Source organism: Neofelis nebulosa, chromosome 6 (assembly GCF_028018385.1).
Source record: "Neofelis nebulosa isolate mNeoNeb1 chromosome 6, mNeoNeb1.pri, whole genome shotgun sequence".
NCBI lineage: Eukaryota > Metazoa > Chordata > Mammalia > Carnivora > Felidae > Neofelis > Neofelis nebulosa.
Genome location: NC_080787.1, coordinates 146,975,298 through 146,995,871, shown reverse-complemented (window position 1 = coordinate 146,995,871; position 20,574 = coordinate 146,975,298). Strand labels below are relative to the sequence as shown.

Below are 20,574 nucleotides of genomic sequence, written 5' to 3'. Positions count from 1 at the left end.
GGTTATGTTTAAATTCTAGTTGGAATTCTAGTTCCATTCTACGGAAATTATAGTTTTCCTTCTATCAACTTCCATTCCCTGATGAGTGTATACCCCTCCATCCTTTCAAAAAAGAAACGGTTGTACACACACAAATACCAGGCGTCCTGTCCGAGGAGAATTGTGTGTCATGGAACGGAGGCAGGTAGGTCCACAAATCATAACTGAAACGCTTTGCACATGTGTGCTGGTGCATGTATGTGTCCAACAGACCATGATGGGAGACTCAGCACTCTATTTTCATGGCACAGGGTGTTCTTATTTCATCCCACAAGCTGAAGGACAGCTGGGACACCACTAGACATGGAGATACCACCCTGTGGGCTCAGATAAGAAACAAAGAGAAATGGGGTGCCTGGATGGCTCAGTCGGTTAAGCCTCTGACTGAGGCAGGTTATGATCTCGTGGTTCGTGGGTTCGAGCCCTGCATCAGGCTCTGTGCTGACAGCTCAGAGCTTCTTAGGATTCTGTGTCTCCCTCTCTCTCTGTCCACTCCCCCACTCACAGTTTGTCTCTCTTAAAAATAAACATGAAAGAAAGAAAGAAAGAAAGAAAGAAAGAAAGAAAGAAAGAAAGAAAGAAAGAAAGACAATCAAGAGACCAAAGGACAACACACAAAATAAGCCACCACTAACAGCATATGGTGCCCAAGGAAGGTCCGAGCAGGGGTTGAGAGGAAGGGGTGCCAGGGACTGCTTGTCAACCACCGCATTTTTATTTAGCATGTAGGGGAATGGGCAGGCTGTGCTTATCCAAACAGCAAAGAATTCCAAGGAGTAGCTGCTATAAGCACCAAAGAAGACAAGGCTCATAAATCAGATGTGGGGATGAGCAAGCACGTAGGAAAACCCAAGAAGCCTACAGCCCTGGTTCTCCCAGACAAAGACGGCCGGAGGGAGCAGATCAGATGGGGTATGGGTGAGAGCGCTCAGGCTGCCATGACAAAGGACCCCAGGCTGGGGTGCCTGAAATGACAGACATTTATTTTCTTATGATTCCAGGGGCTGGCAAGTCTGAGATCAAGGTGTGGACAGGCTTAGTTTCTTCGGAGGCCTCCCTCCCTGGCTTGTAGACGGCCACCTTCCCCTGTGTCTGCATACGGTCTTCCCTCTGTGCATGTCTGTGTCTTGACCTCTTCTTACAAGGGCACAGTCAGATTGGATTTAGGGCCCACCCATGTGACCTCATGTTAACTTAATCACCTCTTGAAAGACTCTAACTCCATATACATTCACATTCTGAGGTCCTGGGGGTTAGGGCTTCAGTGTGCAAATGGGGTGGTGGGGGCACAATTCAGTCCCTAACAGATGGCAACCACGACAAGCCCCTTTTCCCAGTAACCCGTGCTTCCCTTGGGAGGACAAGATACCACGGAGGAAGTGACTTATTTGATAATTGGAAAAGACTGGATAGAGCAGCAAACAGATCTGTGGAACTTGGCTTCCAGCAAATCACAGATGATGAAAGAGAATTCCAGACTCATTGTCCAGACTGAATAAATGATCCCCTTCTCGTACATCTTGAACAAATGTAGAAGCTGTCATAATTAAGAAAATACAAAGTATAAGGGTTATTTCAATCTATACTAGTTTTTGTTATTATGTGGCTTTTTTTTTAACACAAACAGCTAAATATATTTGAATTATATCATTCCTGATTTGTAACTTAAGACACATAATAAAAAATTCATCTTTTGTGCTAAAAGTGTATTGTGTTTTTATCAACAGATATTTAAAGAATTATTATTGTTTTATTAGGGAGACTTAAAAACTAATTTAAAATTTTAAACCTGAATCTCTATGACTGACCTCAGCATTAGTATACAAAAGCAAAACTCCGGTTCAGAAGTGAAGAATAGCCTCCATTAAAAAGAAATTTTTTTTTTAGGTACACCTGGGAGATTAAGTGTCTGACTTCAGCTTCATGATCTTACAGTTCGTGAGTTCAAGCCCTGCATCGGGCTCTGTGCTGACAGCTCAGACCCCGGAGCCTCCTTCGAATTCTGCGTCTCCCGCTCTCTCTGCCCCTCCCCTGCTTGCTCTCTCTCTCTCTCTCTCTCAAAAATAAATAAGCATAAAAAAAGAAAGCAACAAAGAATATCCTCAATGCTGGGGAGAGAGTCTGACTCTTGAACTTCCCTTTGCAGAGGTAATTCAAGAGAGAACTAATACAGAAAAGATGAAGGTAAATGAAATGCACTAGAGGGGGAAGTTCATCTTTTTTACCTGCCTATCAACACGGTTAGCTTGATTTCTGACTCTAGGGGAAATCCTGCCTGAGAAGAAGCTTTTTCAAAAGAACTTCCTGCATCCAATGGCAGGCAATCCAGCTGGAGAAAGAACAATCCATAATGAATGGCCAGCTTTCACTTCTTGTTGGGCTACCACTGGGAGGGAGGCCTGGCTTCCCCTGATGTCGAGGGCCCAATGGGGCCAGCAAACAGGTGTGAATGGGCCCATCTGCAAGGATGCTGTCTTCAGGACTGCTGTGACAAGGTGGGGCCTCAGTTCCATGGCTCTCAGACATCTGCCACCACAATCATCTGGAGTCCGAATCTTCCTAGAGAGTCTCTTAGTGACTGTGGATCCCGCAACCTCAACTTGAGAAGCACGTCTCGTTGGTTCCCCCAGGCCATATCTTACTTTCACTGTTCTCCATTCATCTTTCAGCGGATCATTCCATCTGCCAGCCCGTCCTTCAAGAAAAGTGCGGGGTATTTAAAAAAAAAAAAAAAAAAAAAAGGGGCGCCTGGGTGGCGCAGTCGGTTAAGCGTCCGACTTCAGCCAGGTCACGATCTCGCGGTCCGTGAGTTCGAGCCCTGCGTCGGGCTCTGGGCTGATGGCTCGGAGCCTGGAGCCTGTTTCCGATTCTGTGTCTCCCTCTCTCTCTGCCCCTCCCCCGTTCATGCTGTGTCTCTCTCTGTCCCAAAAATAAATAAAAAACGTTGAAAAAAAAATTTAAAAAAAAAAAAAGAAAAAACAAAAAAGTGCGGGGAACAACACTGCCCAAGGCAGGGCAAGAGGGGCCTCCACTCTGGCTGCTGCTTTGGAGGCTGGTTCTCTGGCCTCTCCACGGCTACATCCTGAGCTCAGCTTGGTAGGTTCTATGCTTCTCGGACTTTTATCCATTACTTGTAGGTTGTCCAATTTACTAGCATAGAATTGGTCATGATAGTCTCTTAAGATCGTTTTTAATTCTGTGGTATCAGTTGTAATATCACTTCTGTCGTTTATAATTTGAGTCCTTGCCCTTTTTATTCTTGGTAAGTCTAGGTAAATGTTTGTCAGTTTTGTTGTCTTTTCAAAAAACCAGCTTAGAGGCACCTGGTTGGCTCAGTTGGTTAGGTGTCCAACTCTTAATCTTGGCTCAGGTCACGATCTGACCATTTGTGAGGTTGAGCCCCTTGTCAGGCTCTGCACTGACATCGCAGAGCCTGCTTAGGATTCTGTCTCTCATTTTCTGCCCCTTCTCCACTTACAGTCTCTCTCAAAATAAATAAATAAACTTTAAAAAACAAAAGAAAGCAAAACACCAGCTCTTGGCTTCGTTGATCTTTTCTATTGTTTTTCTGGACTCCATTTCATTGATTGCTGATCTGATCTTTATTATTTCCTTCCTTCTTCTAAGTTGGGGCTCCATTTGTTTTTTTAGTTGCCTAAGGTATAAAGTTAGGTTGCTTATTTAAATTTTTCCTTTTCTTAATGTAGGCAATTATCACTATAAAATTCCTCAGAACTGCTTTATCTGTATCCCAAAAGTTTTGGTTATGTTGTGTTTCCATTTTTGTGTTTCAACATTTTTAAAATTTCCCAGTTGATTTCTTTTTTGACCCATTGGTTGTTCAGAAACCTGTTGTTTAATCTCCACATACTTGTAGATTTTTCAGTTTTTCACCTGTTATCAATTCCTAGTTTTGTACAGTTGTGGTTGGAAAGCTACTTGGTGTGATTTCAATCTTCTTAAATTTGCTAAGACTTGACACCTAATATATGATCTATCCTGGAGAAGGTTCTGTGTGTACTTGAGAAGAATGTGCATTCTCCTGTTGGATGGAATGTTATATATAGGTGTGTTAGGTCCATTTGGTCTAAAGTATAGTTCAAGTCCAAAGTTTCCTTATTTATTTTCTGTCTGAATGATCTATGTGTGTGGAAAGTGGAGTAGTGACATCCCTACTTTTATCATATTGTAATCTACTTCTGCCTTCAGATTTGTTAGTATTTGCTTAATATATCTACATGCTTTGATGTTAGATGCATATATATTTGTTTGTTTTGTTTGTTTAGTAATCTCTCCACCCAACATAGGGCTTGAACCCCGAGATCAAGAGTCACGTACTCTTGCAACTGAGCCAGCCAGGTGCCCCAGGATGCATCTATATTTATTATTGTTAAATATTCCTGATGAATTGACCCCTTTATCAGTATATAAAGAACTTCTTTGCCTCTCGTTATGATTTTTGAGTCAAACTCTATTTTGTCTGATATACATATAGCCATCCCTGTCCCCCTTTGATTTCCACTTATGTGAAATACCTTTTTCCATCCCTTCACTTCGAGCCTGTCATTAAAGCTGAAGTGAGTCTCTTGTGAGACTGCATACATTGGGTCTTGTGCGTCCCTGCCAACTAGATTTTTAAGAAAAAAAATATCCAATTGAACTAGACCAAATAAAATTTCACACCAAGACTTGTTGATCAGAGCAAGACACTGAGAACGCAGCAATGACTAACACTAATGTGGTTCCGCCCCCCGAATTCAGGGTCCAGAAGGTCTGTGACCTTGGCGTAAGTTTATATGCCCACATGCTGCATGCACACTGCATGTGATAAGACAGCCCAGGCTCCCTGCTGCTCTCTGACATCAAACCTCCCTTCAAAGTGTCATCTTATTCTGGACTTTCTGTCTGTGTCCTTTCAAAATGTGCCTGCCTGTGTCACTTACCTCATGGTCCTGCTTCCATTACTAGTTGATAGTTAATGGCCAAGTATTCTGATAAACCTATATGGCAGTTAAACCCCCAGGACTGAATTCCAGCTCTAGCATTTGCTATTCATACAGATTGTCTGGGCTTGATTTTCTCCTCGGTAAATGGGATAATAATCGTACCTACTGCAAAGGATTATGGGAAAGACGAAATGAGATAGACTTTGTAACACACCAAGAACAGTGCCCCCACAAAGAGTGATTAATAAATATTAGCAGATATCATTACTATCCTTATTAATGTGTTCATGGCTCCTGTCTTACCTGCCTTCCCAAGCAACTATATGCAGTTTAATTGAGGCCTTCTTGATATTCAAACCTTTGTCTTGCTGAGCGCTCAGGGTTGGAATCCAGCTATGGTGTCAGGTTGGTGGGGGGGATTTGGAGACAGGTGTGCTGGTCAGCGCTGGTCAGACAAAGGTGTAGATGTGTGTGCTCTATCTATAGTATCCTTTGAGGGTCTTTGCAAATGTTACCTGCTATTTAGGTACATTCCACCTTTCCGTAAAGTTGGTCCTGGTCACGATTTTGTTTGCACCAACAAACATTTATGTATCCCATCACCACTCTCTTGATCCAAAACTTTCATATGATACAATATAAGTTGAAATCCTTAACTCCCTAGTGATCCGATCCATCTTTATTTCCCAATCTTACCTAAATTTCTCCCACTTAAGCTCCAAACAGCCTCACTCATCAATTGGCTTTGCCAACACCCTCTGCTTTCTGGCCTCCCTGCCTTCGCTAGCGCTAATCCCTCCGACAATCATGTTTCCCCCACCCCCACCCCGCCATCTCCTCCACCGACTCCATTGTCAGCCCAGAACTCTTCCAGGAAGTTCTATCAGACCTGAATTGCTGCTTCCACCAGCCCTTACCATGCCAAAAATCGTGTTTCCTCTCCGCGTTCCTAGAGCATTCATAGTATTCTTCTGGAACATTCTCTGGGTTATGATTATCTGAATACATGTCTTATTGCTGCTACCTCAGTGTGAGTTACTGTAACCTTGTTATTGTAACATTGTCTTTCATTTCATAGTATCCCCCTGGGAACTCCCAGACAGTAGGTATTAAAAGTTTGTTCAGTTGAGTAATTTGCACCTGTCAAAACAACTGAGTTTTAACATTAAAAAAACAGCATCGCCACAATACACATTAGTATCACTAAGAGCTCCTGCACATCCCACATTCTATCTAAGAGTCAGTCCCGTGTCAGCAGGCACACCTTGGCTGACGGCTGGCTGTGTAAACTTACACACATTCTTAACTTCTCTGGGCTCCAGTTTCCTCATGGCTAATGCGGGACAATAACAGTACCAACCTCACTAAGAGGGGAAAATGAGTGAGTCTGTATAAGACCCAGGAAAGCTCCTGGCACACAGGAAGTGGTTGTGGAATATCAGCAGCGACCTACTGGAGGTCCCTGTCCGCCTGGCTCTCACCCTGGAGAAGTCTGGAAAATGACCATTGGGATGCTGTCATTACCAACTCTCACCAATAGGAGGCACCCAACCTCCAGGGCTGTGACGATTTACCTTCCAGAATCAGCCCAGGAATATAGAATTCAGTTTGGGGCTGGGGGCAGAGGTGTGTTTATAAACGTCAAGAAAACCTCGGGTTTTAAAGGTCACCACGTGGTCCTCTGAAATAAGTTACACAGGAGGACATTTGGCAAGTTCCACTGGGCCTCTGTCTCTACCCACCAGCTGTTTGGAAAAGGCGAAGGTGCCAAGGTGTACATGGCAGAGCAGAAGGGCAGGTGGGCAGGGACACAGGACACAAGGAAGCTGGGTTTGCAGCTGGTGGTGCACGTATCGATTTTCGTTCCGGGATTCACTGAAATACATCCACCTCGCCTAGCTGCTGCGGTCATCTCCTAACAGGGATATGGTCCACACGAAATCACTTTCCTTTCAGGGTGTCCCCCGTTGCCTCCTCTAGCCAGGCTGCTGACCCATCCCCTGGACCTGAGCATGCCCACTCCCACACTGTGGACCACCTGCCCCAATTCTGCTGGATTTGTAGGCCCGGCTCATAATCCACCTCTTCTAGGAAGCCTTCCCTGATTTCTCGAGTCCAGCAAACTTCTCTGCTGAGCATCTCCAACTGGCTTTTCCACAGTCAGGGACTATTTCCAATGTCACCCGTCAGGCACTTTTCAGGTAGCAGCCCGAGACATGGGACTCGGGGACGTGCCTTGTTTGTGCCCCATGAAGGAGTCAGTGCAGAGTCCTGAATGAGCTCAGTAGATGCTGACTATGGAATGACCAGAGAAGGGCCAGGAATTTTATAGGCGTGCAAGAGTGAATGGTTGGCCCCTAAATCTCCACCATAGACAAAAAAAAAAAAAAAATTCCCATTTAAAATGTGACCTTGCCCATGGGTTTGACGTGATGAGCCATTTTCTCCAATGCTGTAACCAAACTATGACAAGTGAAAGCTCTCACAGTCATGTCTTATGTAGGAAGTGTGCATTGTCTGGGCCTTGGGTCCTTTCCATTCTCTCGACAGCATGTGTTGCATTTTTTCACCACAGTTGACTTTACTCATTTAGTATTCCATGGGATTCTGGGCCACCTGCTCTATGTATGATGGAAAAGCCGAGGTGCCCCTGGGAGACTTGCAGGGGAGCTTGGCCAAAAATGCTGAAAATTTGTATGGAGTTTCAGTCTCCTCATCTGTACAATGGGCATGCCTTATGTGTTCTGCTTTTCCTCGCTCCTGTCAGGAATATGATATTAGCTTAAGTCAGTTTTCTAAGCCTTGTCTCTTATGAAATGAAATTCTTTATTTCTTATGAAAGGAAATGAACATATCAGAAACCAGGTGGGAGATTTCAGGGTGCGGTGGGGTGAAGGGTTACTCTCCTTTCTTTGTCCTCAAAATATTCCAGCTACTACTTCTTTAAAATGTAAAGTATTATTGTCTCAGAAATAGCATTTGAGTGAATCTATCTAACGCCTGATAAGCTGTTGACCTGACTTGAACATTATCTACATCCTCCATCAGATAATATGTCCCCAAGGCAAAGACCATGTCCTTTTATTCTGTTTTCTACCCCCCAGAACCTACCAGCACAGGGCCAGGTATTTTTTAAATGCAAGAAGTTGTTAGATAAAGAGATAGGGTGAACTACAGGGCTTCCTGTAACCCTTCACCTGACCCTGAAATCTCCAACTGGTTTCTGACATTTTCATTTCTTATTATAAGAAAATAAAGTATTTCCTTTTTTTTTTTTTTTTAAGTTTATTCATTTATTTTGAGAGAGACAGAGAGATAGAGAGCGGGGAGGGGCAGAGAGGGAAGGAGAGAGAGAGAGAGAGAATCCCAAGCAGCACAGAGCCCAACTCAGGGCTCGAACTCACGAACTGTGAGATCATGACCTGGGCCGAAACCAAGAGCCGGATGAGTAACTGACTGAGCCACCCAGACGCCCCCAAGATAAAGTATTTCATTTCCTAAGAGACAAGGCTTAGAAAACTGACTTATGTCATATTCCTGATGGGAGGAAGGAAAAGCAGGAGAACACGGAGGCCATGCCCATTTTCCAGACGAGGAGACTGAAACCCCATACAAGCTCAGCAATTCGGCCAGGCTCACCTGGCAAGTCGGAGGTGGTGCTACTGCTCCAGCCCAAGCCTCCTGGTTCTCAGCCATCCCTGTATTCCTGTTCTCCTCCGAGTCACCCTGTATGCCAGCCCAGGGCACAAGGTACAAGGTATTTTAGACTCTGATGCCTTGAGGGACCCCAGCAGGATTCACTGTCATGAAGCCAGGTTCAGAAAGGCTGAGGTGGGAAACTGGCAGGACGCTGCCTGGACGGGGGCACCCAGGGCCCGGCCACCCCCGGGCTGGCATAAGGCACCAACCTGCTCTTCTGCAAACACAGTCTGCTCAACACCAAAGCAGCGTGATTCAACTGTCCAAAGCACGGAAGCTCAGCCCATGCTTCAGAAACCGTGTGAGGAAAGAAAAGGACGTGATCTATATCTGGCTGATGAGTCAGAGGGCGACGGCCAGCACAGCTGTGGCGTGGGAGTCTGCTGTGTCCATCCGGCCTCTAGACCCTGCCGGCCAGCGTCAGCTGCCTTTCTCATGCCCCCAGCCTCCCTGCCCAGCCGCGCTTCCCTGGGCTCCTGCCGGGTGCTTTCGGAAAGGGTAGCAGGAAAAGAAAGGATGAATGAGACTCTGGGGAATCTTCCAGAACTGCTCACCTGAGCCCCAGACTGGGAGGAAGCCAGGCCTTCCTGGCCCGCAGAGCACTTTTTTGGCATCGGAAAATTCATCCCCTTTCCCCTAATGTAAGCCTCTGATTTCGAAAAGAGAATGAATCAAGTCATTAGCCGGGAGGTATAAATAAATAAGAGCACCTTATTAGGCTATCTGTCTTTTATCCAGAAACTTGGAAAACAAAGACTGTTAAGCAAGGCGACGTTCAGGTGTCACAGGGACACAGACAGGATTAGGAAAAAGAGACTCCTTCTTCATTCCTGAAAACAGGGCTGGCTAGAGGCCACTTCCTTTGTCCTTTTTTTCCAGCTCAATCACACAGGCTCTCACATACTGGACTCATGTTTATTTATTTTGAGAGAGAGAAGGAGGAGGGCAGAGAGAGAATCCCAAGCAGCCTCTGCACTGTCAGCATACAGCGCCCCCCACACACACATGGCTCGAACCCACGAACCATGAGATCATGACCCGAACCGAAACCAAGAGTTGGATGCTCAACTGACTGAGCCATCCGAGCGTCCCTGGATTTCCTTCTAAGTCAACATGACTGTGTATAAACTTTGTTCAAACCAAAAGCCTGATTTCTGACTGCCGTGCACACACACACGCATTGTATGTTTGCTTTGTGAACGAGTAGCCTAAAAGAAAACCATCTCGTCCTTGACCTATGGGTCACATTCCAATTCCCTGCATCCCTTGAGAATAAAACCCCATAGTTCCTGCCTATATGCTAATCTGTCATCTCTTGAGCTTTTACAAGATGTAAAAAGTGGATAACTCTGTAAGAACCGTACCTTCTCCAGAGCACTTTCTTCCCCATGAAGTACATGTTTCTGGGGCAGCTGTCCAAACTTGGGTTACAATAAAACTTTGCTTTCTCACTTCTAAAGATTCTAAAAGGTGTGTTCATTTTGTGTCAACAGCCCAATTTGGCCATCCACCTCCTTTTGGTCACACATGTCCTGACTCCTCCTTCCCCTGTAAATTTCCCTGAGGCTAGAAACATACCCCTCCCCCCTTGTCCTTTATCCTGTAGGGTCAACATGACTGTGGACAATGGACTTTCTGTTTGACCTCGCAATGGATTTTTGCATTGCAGAAAGTCTGATATTTAGGGATTTCTACTTGCAGTGAGCTCTAATGCCACACCCAGAAGATCTGGGCCCTTTTCAGAACTTGACCACAAACATAGGAGCAGCCTCACTCGGGAAGACTGATTCCTGGATGTCAAGAAGACGCTCAGTCTCTCTGCTCTGCACATAGCCACCTGCAGTTCTCCACCACTTGGGAGAACACCCAGACACCAAGGGTCCTGATTACGGGGGCAGGCCAAGTGAGGACTGGGAGGGAGAACTCTCCAGTTCTGGCCTCTCCGCACCCCCGCCCCCAGCTCTTCGGCCAGCGACCTCTCTAAGCAGAGGCACTGCCTGCCTGTCCCCTCATTTCACCTCTGCTCCGAGGTCTCTCTCTCTCTAGGGCATGAGACATGATTGTGAGACAAGGATAAAGTACACGCAGCAGGCATCAGCGTGGTCCCTGCCACGCTGCATCACTGGGACAAAGAATCAGGTTGCTCCCTTGACATCATGTGGGTACCCCCCAAACAGAACCGAAGAGCAGGAAAAACAAAACAAAACGAAACAAAAAACCAAAAAAAACGTTCACAGATGAAAAGTAGTCAATCTAAAGTGTTGTTTAAATGTAATCTTTTCTTTATGGACTTGGCCCCCAAATGGGGGAGCATCCGTATCCCTCTCCCCAAGGCTCTCACTCACGCCAGGAGGAACGTGGGCAGAACAAAAGCTTGGAAGAGCTACCAGTTACTGGCATTTCCCAAAGGCCAGATGCTGCTCACCATCGCCACATTGCATCATTACCTCCTCCACACCTGCCTCAGGGAGTAGGTACAGCTATTGTCCCAGTGAGACTCCGGAAGGCTGGGTAACTTGCCATACCGATCATAAGAACGGGGATATCAGCTCAGACTGGGTCTGAGCCAGTCTTGGGTCTTACCTAAAACTTGTGACATGAAGTGGGATTAGAGGAACCTAAAAGAGCATTGCCAAGCCTCTTGGGAGAATGACCAAACGGGGGCCTCTCCAGCCATGGACAAAGCCACCTGTGATCACACTGTGGTCTCTCTCCTGCCCCCAGACCCCATGCTCATGCACAAAGCCACATTCCATGCTGACTCAGACACACAGAACTCAGGTCCTCCCAGGCACACTTGCAGGAGTGTCCCCAAATCGTGCGGGAGGCCTGGTTGCTGCTTGCAGAGCCCACAGGGTCCCTGCTTACTGTTCCCTCTCCTGCTTCCTGAATGTAAAAGCCCAGTGGTTAGAGACAAGTGGGTTCTGCTTTTACACATCTGCTGTAGACATTTCAAAGGAAGCCACAGCAGTCGATGGCAACTAGGAGTTTCCCTCACTGTCTCTTATCATTTGAGAATGAGCATAACACAGCTGTTATACTGATGGGTGCCTTTGAATCCCAGGTTTGATGTTGTGACTTTTGTTAAAGCATGGGGGAGAAATGGCAGAGCAGGAAAGGCTTGGGGGACCATTGCAGACATGGCCTGGACTCCCCTGAGACCCCATCCCCCAGAAGCAGTGCTAGCTAGCACTCAGCAGGCTGTGTATGCTGTGATCAGGACTGGAGGAAAAGAGGAGAGGGAGGCAGGGAGGATCAACAATGGCCAGGAGCAGAGCAGAGAGCATCATACTATATTCAGGGGCTTACTTGAGCATCACTGAGCTGGGACCTTAATTGTGGTCAGTGACCCTCAGTCACAGATGTCTGTGCACAAGCAGTGGGGAGTTAAAAGGTGATGGAAAACTTCTCTGGGAAAGTGATGGGAGCTTATTTTCTTCAATGGGCAGCTCCCCATAAAGGAAACTTGATCAAAATCCCAAGTAATACAGTTGGCCTACAGAAGGCAAACACACCTGGTGCGGACCACAGCATCCCCACACAGTATCTGTTACCTGTGAAGGCCACTAGAGAAAAGATGCCCACATGTCACAGGGAGAAGGGGGTGTCACCAGGAGCCCTTCGAGAGGTGTGGTTGGAGATGGTTTAAATTTACTGGCTGGGAACCGAATATATGAATCCAAATACTGTGATTTTTATAATCGACTTCAGTGGGTAAAACTTGAAATTAAGGTTTCAAAGTATATATATATATATATATATATATATATATACACATATATACGTATATATATGTATATATATATGTACATATATATACACACACACATATATATATACGTATATATACGTGTATATATATACATATATATATAATCTATCACAAGCTATCGCCACAATAGGGAAGGATGAGAAAAATTATGAATGGGAATCCAGTTTATAGAAGAGTCAAATGATGGTGGGTCTTGAGGAAGACAGCTGTGTGATTAGCGATATTCAAGAAGGTAAATGAAATTGAAGTGTGTCTGACTTCCAGTAACATAGATGAATTTCATACCTTTGCCTCCATGTGAGCACCCAGATGTACCCAGCGTTTTCAAGTGCTACTATCTTTAATCAACAAATGACGTGACTCATATGACCATATTGTTTTCCTTCCAAAGGCGCATAGAAGAACCTGGTTCCTTGCCAATTGTTCGTTGTCACCAGATGTTTCATTTTAAGATATGCAGTGTATCTTAAAACACATCATGCTGTTTGGTCTGGTCATGGGACCAAGGCTCAAGGCCTTAAATTTTGTTTGCGCTTGACCAAACTGAACAGAATTTACACATTCTCTTAGGAGGGGATTCAGTAGAGTGCTTTGCATACAATAGGTGCTCAATAAGCGGCTGCGTTTTCTGCTCTGTTTGTCATGGTGACCACACCATCAAACTACAAGTGGCAATTTTCATATGACATTTAAAAAGAGTCCTGTGTGACTCAGGCTAACCACATTTTGAGAGCCTGACCCGATTTAGCTCACAATTAGCTTCACGTCTGCTCTTAGCAGCCTGGCTTCCAGCTGTCAGTCAAACAGATTTATTGAGCACCCTCTGGGTACCTGGCACAGAGCCAGGCCCTGAGATGCAAAGATGGATACAACGATGGCCCCGGTCTCCAAGTGTTCCCAACGCTCACCTGGTGGACAAGTGAGACCAGGACAGCGAGACAGGTGTAAGAGCCAGAGCAAGGTGCTGACAGGCTTGGAGCTAGGTGCCCAAAGGTGTCCCAGGAAGTCGAACGAGGCTGGAGTGTGGAGGTAAATGAAACCTGCACCCGGTTCCGACAGACAAGTAAATGGGAGTTGGCCAGGCCTGGTGGGGACCCTGCAGGCAGAGAACAGCGCTTCCCGGTGGGCAGCGTGCCCGACACCGCGGCCTGGGCAGGGGGCAGCAGGACACCTGTCTGACGTCCTGAGCACAACCACCTCTTATCACCACAAATTGGGGGTAACAGAGAAACACCCCCACTTTGGAGGTAGGACGGTATTTGTATATTTGTGGACCTCCTATAGAATAGTGAATCTTCAACATTTGGGGGTGGGGGGACATGGAACCCTTCGAGAATGTGATTTAAACTGAAACAAAACAGACCCCCATAAATTCATCCTGGAGCCCGTTGAAGAAATCCTCCTGGAGACTAACGTGCATCCAAGCCAGCTGCAGCCGCCGGGACCTACAGGCACAGGTACAGCTAGGCTCCGTCTCCCCGCCTCTCTGCCCCTTCGGGATCACCCCCCTTCTCTGACCCAGCACCCCGGAACCACCCACCGCTGAGAGAGGCCAGCCCAGCACAGCCTGCTCGCCCAGGACCGGGGAGCTCAGCTGGGGGCGGTCCTGCTTCCTCTTCCTGCAGCTCACACACGTGTGGGCGGCTCGGGCTGTGCTGGCCCGTGTTTCCCCTGGGCCCACAGTCAACCCTTCAGCTAACAGTGTCTGAACAGAACATTCCATCCACGGCTGTCATGCAAGTGGGAGGCTCTTAGATGATGATCTATAAAGAGATCGACACAGTAAACAAACACAACAGAGAAGGCGCGAGTTCACATGGAACACTTAAGGTCTGGAGCCTCTACCCTGGCCGTTCACCCCTTCCTCCTGTTCCCCACCCCCGAGCCTCAGTCTCCCATCTGTAAATAGGGCTGCCGGATCCCCAGGGTAGACAAGAAGTCAAATCGAGGGAGGTAATGTGGGTGAAAAGTACTCCGAACTCTAAGCCTTCCGAAAAGCCATGCGTTACTATTAGAGAAACCATTGGAGAACTAATGATAACATCCCAGGAAAAGCAACCAGCTTTCTACTATAACCCCAAAACAAAATTTTAAATTAGAGAGAGAGAGAGAGAGAGAGAGAGAGAGAGAGAGAGAGAGAGATCCAAGGGGGAGAGAATGGTGTCTGTCATTTGTTGTAAGGTATCATAAATACCATTTATTTATTCATTCATTCATTCATTCATTCATTTGTTAGACGAGTTCAGAATGGACAAGGAAGGAAAAGGGCCCTGAGTATAATTCCAGGTTGGATCAGGAACTCCCAGAGCACTGGCTGGCACTCTTCCCTCTTGACGCCACTGTGTCTGCCCCAGAGTCGGGCCGAGGGTGGTTCCGGCTCCCTGAGGCTCCACCAGCCACTGCTTTTCCCCATCACTCCATGACTCTGCCCCTGGCTTCCAACTGATTGTGGGGGATGAGCCAGTAAAGGACAAGATAAATCCAGAGGACCTCAGTCGAAAGCAAATTAAGCAACACACATACAAGTTCAAATGTGGTTCAACCCAAGTTCGAATGCTTCATTCATATACTGTTCCTTGTGTATTTTCTCCACGCACACTGCTGGGGGGAGTAGAAACAAATCTGCTCTGCAGCAGCGAATACAGACTGGCAAGTAGGTGACTAGATGACAGAGGTTTGCAGGGAGACAGCCAATCCAGACTGCAAGCAGTCCCTGGGTGAACCCGGAGGGCGTGTCCCAGCAAACAGCAGGAGAGGGCCAGGGTGGTCCACACGGAGCCCTGAGAAGCTCAGAAGGCCGAGCCCTGAGAAGCTCAGAAGGCCGTGAGAGCCCTACAGGATTTTCAGCCTGAGATGGTTTAAACTTACGCATTTTTAAACACCCTCCCCCCAGACAGTAATGCAGAGGATGGAGGGTGACAGAAAATTGAGGGTGTTAAGATCTTTGGAAAGGAAACTGTCAGAAACTATTGACATAATGTAGGCAACATGCCACAAGAGCTTGGAACTCAGCAATAGCAACTAAGGTAACAAGGAAAGGGGTAAATGAGAATTCAGACATTTGGAGAAGGAAAAGTCCTGACCTCAGCCCTCAACTCTGCCACTTGGTAGGTATGTGACCTGCAGGTTACGTAACATCCCTGAGCCTCAGTTTTATTATCTGTAAAATGGGCTTAACTGTACAGGAGTATAATGAGAATTAAAGAGAATGAGTGTAAAGAGACGAACCTGACACACGGCAGGCACTCAAGAACGTCAGCCCCATGGAAGGAAATGGTAACTCATGACAAGGCTGGGGTCAATAGGACCCAAATAGGAAAGAATGTGCAGAGATGAGCCACAATGAAACCTCAGTGTTGGGCAGTGAGGCTTGCCCATGGACTTCAGCAGGAACCTACATTAAAACATTTGCCAGCGGGTGCCTGGGTGGCTCAGTCCGTTAAGGGTCCGGCCCTTGGTTTGTGCTCAGGTCATGATCTCACAGTTCGTGAGTTCGAGCCCTGCGTCAGGCTGTGCACTGACAGTGTAGAGCCTGCTCGGGATTCTCTCTCTCTCCGCCTCTCTCTGTCCCTCCACTAGCGCTCTCTGCCTCTCTCAAAATAAATAAATAAACTTAAAAAAAATTGCCAGGAGAAAGAGCTGTGTGCCCCGTGACTCCCCACAGAGTGACTCTAAATGCAGGTGACACAGGTCATGTGACCCAGAGGACCTGCTTCTCGCTGCCAAACCCCACCCCCTACGAAGGCTCAGGCTTGCTACTGCTCAAGTCAATGTACCAGCACTGTTTCCCTTTTGCAAAGAGAACCAGTAACTCAGAGAACCCCAGACACTTCACCGTCCTCCCTTCCTTTCTGCCAAACCCACAGACAAATGGGAGGGGATCCTACTGAGGAAGTAGGACTGCAGTTAAGTATTTCCTGGCTCCTTCCCAGGAAATGGCAGGTGTGAGCATGCTGACCAGACTCCCAGGACACCCTGGCGTTCTTCCCTTCCCAGTCAAGTGGATTCAGGCCAGGCTCTGCGGGGCGCTCAGCACATGTGCTCCTTACCCGCATCAGGGGCCCCTGGGAGCAGAGTGTGGCCAGCTAGCACTTTCTCTGTGGGAAGCCACCATCCGGCTCTCCACTGGAAATTCACCACTGTGTGGAAAGGCAAAGGGCAAACTGATTTCCGTTCACCAGGTAGTATTTGCTACATCACTTGTTTCCTATTTCAGTGCGTTTTAAAAATTTCCCCCAGGGTGTGAGCACAGAGGCGCTGTGTTGTGAAACACGGTTAACTCGAGGTGCTTTTTTCATGACATCACTCAGATCGGCTCTGTGTGTGTAGGGGAGCCAAAGCCCCAGCCATGGCCTGTTTTCTGGGATCTCAAAGAAATGCACAAAAGTGGTGGGGGGGGGGGCATTTAGGGGAAGTAGCAGAGAAAAGAGAAGGACAAGGAAAATAGTGTCTCCACCGAAATTAAATGTGGAATAGCACTTGGCAGAGATGACTTCTAGAAAAAGAAACTTTACCCACTTCCTTTTACTGGTCACATTAGCTATGTGTCCGTTGTTTTTTAAAGCTCAAATGATTAATTATCTGACAGGTTTAGATCTGTTACTCTCAGTATGGCTTATAACATCATATTAAAAATATTCAATTATTTTGCCCAAATTGCCAGAGACTCTGTATCATCCAGATGTCTTCATGTGCTCTAAATCTGCAGGTGACTACGATGAAGAGGGTCAGAGGTCAGAGAATTATGCTTAAATAAACATTTTTTTTAAGTTTATTTATTTATTTTGAGAGAGAGAGTATGAGCGAGGGAGGGTCAGACAGAGAGGGAGAGAGAGAATCCCGAGTAGGCTCCCCACTGTCGGTGCAGAGCCCAATGCGGGGCTCCAACTCACAGACCTCGAGATCATACCCTAAGCTGAAATCAAGAGTTAGACGCTCAACTGACTGAGCCACCCAGGCGCCCCAATAAATTTAAATAATGCACAAATAAATGCTTAGAAGTAGTTGACAATTAATAGAATTTTGGCTCACTGGCCTTTTAAATTGGCAGTAACACTGGGACTGCTTGCCTACGTAGTACCAGTGGGCTGCCTGTTGGGGCATAAAACGGCTTCTGCCATTTCCCACAGTAGCCACTGCTCCAGATCACACACTTCACCCCTTCACTCTCCCTGCCTGGCCTCCCAGGCATTTGAAAGCACAGTCTCTAGGTTAGACAGTGTACGGGTGTCTGTGGCTCTGATCGGTGTAACCAGACAGACAAAACTGTGCTCCACACGAGTGAGTTATTATCTCTCAAATATATAGAAATAATCAAGCATTTTTCCAGGTCAACTCAGAGGAAGCCAAAAGACATTTATAAACAGAGCAAGGGGTTCTAGTTCCCAGCTCCTGTGGGTTGAGTCCCCGTTTTCTTATCCTGACCCCCTCCCTAACATTTTGTTGGCCATCACCAAGGGCTGAAAACCCCCTGCTTCATACCGTCCCCCCCGCCGCCGGCTTTACTGGGATCGTATCATTTCTGGACACCAGCTCATGTTGAAAGTGGGCGGGGGCAGTGGGAGGTGTGAGGTGGGTGGGAAGGTCAGAGAGCAGAGTGATTCTAATGAGTTGGACCTTTTCATCAGAGACAGCTCAATCCAAGGCTCATGCCACATCACTGATTTCCAGAAAATACCAAGCAATGACATTTTTCATGTTTGCTTTGCTTTAAATAACAGAGATGTGTCCTTGAGCCCCAGCACAGTTTAATTCATGTTTGAATTAAACAGAAGTTTCCATGCATAAAATACTTACCTTCCAGAGTTAGTACTCCGTCTGTCTTTAGAACGGAAGGTGGATGTGAGCAGGAGTCAAAGCAACCAGACAAGAAGGCTAAGCAGCTAGCCATCTGGGTGGCATAATTTCAGAGCTGCTGAGAAGGGTCACCTACCTTTTCTTCCCTCCTTACACACACATGTGTACAGACACATACACACACTTGCACGCATGCCTGCCGAGGTCACCCATCTCTGCCAGAAACAGGGCAGGTGATCAGGAAGGGAGCAAGCCGTGCAAGCAACAGGAACTGAGCATCGCAAGGAGCCAAGTCATGAATTACGACCACTTGAGCCTCACAGATAAGGTTTTTTCCTTCTGCTGCTGCCAGATCACTGTGTGCAAGGAGATCGTTCATTTGGAGTCACTGGTTTACATTTTGCATCAGGATAAACCTGACCCTTTCAACCTTTAGGGAAAACTTTTCCTAAGTAAATGAGTAAGTCCAAGCGTTCCACCCGTGTGCCCCAAATGAGTTACAGTGATGCCCCCACACTGCTCCCCTCTGCTCTGGGAGAGGGCCACACGAGGTCTGCATGGGCCAGTCAGCCTTCCCTGCCTCTGCTCACCTGCTGGTGGGACGTAAAATTAGCATGTGGCATGAAAAAGTTTGGGAATCATTGCCTGAAGTTTAAATTCTCACAAAAATCCTTAACATTTAGCTAGCTATCCACTGAAACAGGACCAAACAACGGTTGGACTTGATTTACTGTGCTTTGTTGTAATTCCATATTTTAAAGTTCAGGTTTTAGAGGTGCTTGAATGGCTCAGTCAGTTGAGTGACCGACTCTTGATTTTGGCTCAGGTCATGATTTCACAGTTTGTGGGTTCAAGCCCTGCCCTGAGCTCCGCGCTGAATGTGGAGCTTGCTTGGGATTCTCTCTCTCTCTCTGCCCCTCTCCCACGCTCAAGTTCTCTCTCTCTCTAAAATAAAAAATAATAAATAATAAAGTTCAGGTTTTAGAAAAACAATCTGCAATTTGCCTCTTCACTGTTTTCTCTGCTAATTTCCACTCCAGTTAAGCCAAACTCAAGCTGACTTGTTTTGGGAGGAGGCTCCTCACATCCTCCCTGCCAATCAATCCATTACGCTCCCCTCACATTGATTTCTACCTTCCCCCACTATAGTCTATAGTCTATAGTCTCCAGCGTCCCTCCAACAGCTGGAGCTGCCTGACCAGCATGGTGAGCCCATCCTCCACAGCCCTGTGGTGCTGCACCCGGACCCTGAGACCAAGGACAGCTACCTTCTCCTCTTCAGGGACTGGCTGGTCATCACCAAGCAGAGGTAATTGAAAGACTGTCACCGTGTCCCTCTTGGTCAAAAGGCAATTCCTTCCAGGTCTGCATCATCTCCCAGTGCCATGAGGAGCTGCCCTTCACCTGGCAAGTAAGGCCAAGAGGCTGCGTCCCTCGGGCAACATCACACATGGAGTGGGGAGAAAACTACGCAAGGGGCGTATAGGAAATCCATCATTTAAAAATAAATCCTACGTGAACTAGGCCTTTTGGTTTGCTTACAGATGTAGTGTATTCTCAGCAATACATCTGAACTCAGAAACCTAGAAGCGAATTGAGTTAACATTATTACCATGATAATCATTCTTCTCTCTGGGAAAATATGCAATTATACTTTTTCAATATTTGCATCAGATTAGGGGAGGCTAGGTCAACAGAAGTGCAATATTACTTTTCTTGCCTGTAGGACAACTGTATACTTGCAATGTCTCCTCTCCATTTTTCTCCCACTCCCCAGAACATGCATGTGCATGTATATATGTGTGTAAGGTGCAGAGGCATTCAGGATACTTACCCAATCTAATTCATCATGGTTTCTGAAACAAGAGTTCCCACCCAGCACATCTTTTTTTTTTTTTTTTTTTAATGTTTATTTAATTTTGAGAGACAGGGCCGGGGGGAGGGCAGAGAGAGGGAGAGAGAGAATCCCAAGCAGGCCCTGCAATGTCAGTGTAGGGCCTGATGCAGGGCTCAAACTCACACACCGTGAGATCATGACCTGAGCCAAAACTAACAGTCAGACACTCAACGGACGGATGGACCCAGGTGTCCCCCACCCAGAGGATCTTTACAACTGTCCAGGCAGTTACTAGTTAAGGCCACTGACGGAGCCCAAACAATGCCTTGCTTCCAGGAACTCAGGTTGTTAACTTGAGTCTGCAGAGCAAACACCCCTGGTTGCTGCCCCTCACTGGCTCTGGGCAGAGACGGAAGAGGGACCGAGGGGCCTTAACCACATTCCCCACTTTGCGCCCTCTCCCTCCCCCGCCCTTACAGTTTTGA

At 46.8% G+C, this 20,574-nt stretch overlaps 1 long non-coding RNA gene across 1 annotated transcript; it reads right to left on the bottom strand.

Annotated features, from left to right (window-relative positions):
* Positions 1-691: 691 nt before the first annotated feature.
* Positions 692-19,144, bottom strand: LOC131515126 (uncharacterized). The gene is made up of 2 exons (XR_009263458.1): positions 18,253-19,144; positions 692-1,576 (listed from the first exon to the last, which is right to left on the bottom strand). It is a non-coding gene; the product is annotated as an uncharacterized LOC131515126 (long non-coding RNA).
* Positions 19,145-20,574: the final 1,430 nt, after the last annotated feature.